Here is a 1,814-nt window from a genome sequence, read left to right as displayed (position 1 = left end):
ATGTTATTCCTTGAAAATGTCCTTATTGAAATGGGGTTAGGGACTGGCATTCAACCCCAGGTAGATTCACAAAGAGAAAAAAATTGGAAGAAAAACAACTAAACACAACACCTTAGCACCATCTTAAACATTGGGGAGGGAGAGACACAGGATGGCCAAGATTGTCTTTGTCTGCCAGTTCAGAAGAATGAGGGGCTCAGGGTAAAAAAAAAAATTGTTAGAAAATAAATATTTCTTGTGTGTCTGAATTTTGAGAATCATGTGGTTATACACACTCTTCTCCTTTAATTCTCTTGTAATCCTATTATTTTGATTTTACAGTTGAGTAAAGAGCTTTTTAAAATATATATATATATTTTAATTTATTTCAGAGAGGAAGGGGGAGAGGGAAAGAGAGATAGAAACATTAATGATGAGAAAGCATCATTGATCGGCTGCCTCCTGCACGCCCCTACTGGGGTCGAGCCCATAACCTGGGCATGTGCCCTTGACTGGAATCGAACCTGGGACCCTTCAGTCCGCAGGCCGATGCCCTCTCCACTGAGCCAAACCAGCCAGGGCGGAAAGAGCCTTTTAAGGTTAATTAAAAGGTCACATAACTAGTACTAGCAAAACTATTAACTCACATTTGAATCTCCCTCACCCTGAAGTATGTGCTAGCTACTACTCTCTGCTGCTTGGAATAGGTTTTGCCTCCTCCCTACCACCTGCATCCAATCTCTACTCCAAATCTTGCTAATTTAGGCAGCATCCCTTCCTCTAGGAAGGCACTGTTGAGCACCCCTCCCCCCAAGTTTAGGTGGCCCTCTCTATGCCTCCCTAAGTTCCCTGACCCCATCTGCATCACAGACCATGTGGAGTCTAAGGAACTCTGTGTATGATTTTTCTCCTCTACCAGACTGTGAGCTCTTGAGGGTAGCAATTAAGTATCGCCCCTGCCTGACACATTGTAGTAGGTGCTTTAGTTCTGCAACAGAAGACTATTATTTATATTTGATTGTTTCCTCACTAAACTCTGAACTTCATGAAGTTAAACAACACGTCTGGTTTTATGCACCATGAAATCACTGGAGCCTAAAACATTGCTTGGCACAGGCTAGGCTTTCAATAAATATTTTTCAATAAGTGAATAATTCTATAAGTAGTCTCCTCTCTTTACTGTGTCTCTGACTCACATCCCGAGGGGGAAAAAATAGCAGCTTCTTGACATCCTTTTTCTTGTAATGATTTAGTATTTTACATGATTTCCACGCTTCAGCATTTTAAAATTCGTCATTATTTTCCCGTTTTCATCCTCACAACTCACATGGAACATGATCTCCACTATTTGAAAGAGTAAGATTTTTCGTCTGCCTTACATTTATCCTCCTATTGCAAACTGCGAGCGATTCCTCTCAACCTCCCTCACGAGGGGAGTGGGAGTGGGACTTGGAGCTGAACAATTAACCTGCCATTTACGAGCTTGCTTTTCCCTGGGATAATTGCTGAGTTACACGTTCCTGGGCGTGACCCTCTCACGACAGAAGCGCAACAAGTGGATTGATGACGTACGACTACCACTAAAGATGTGGAATACTAGGAGGGTTAAAACAGTATTTGCTAGGCAACGTTCTGATCTTTTAAAAAATATACGCTACAGGCTCTCATTAGAAGAACAAGAAAAATATGTTCCAAATTACTTTCCAGGCAATTTGCCTGGATTAACAGTCCCACAGACAAAGAGGAGGACCAAACGCTCTCTCCCACAGACGTCCGCAGCCTGAGCCCGCGCCCCTGTGGGCGGGGCCAACGGAGCCTCCCGCGCCCCCAAGGAG

The sequence above is a fragment of the Myotis brandtii genome, unplaced genomic scaffold (assembly GCF_000412655.1).
Source record: "Myotis brandtii unplaced genomic scaffold, ASM41265v1 scaffold84, whole genome shotgun sequence".
NCBI lineage: Eukaryota > Metazoa > Chordata > Mammalia > Chiroptera > Vespertilionidae > Myotis > Myotis brandtii.
Note: the sequence above shows the minus strand (reverse complement) of the source record.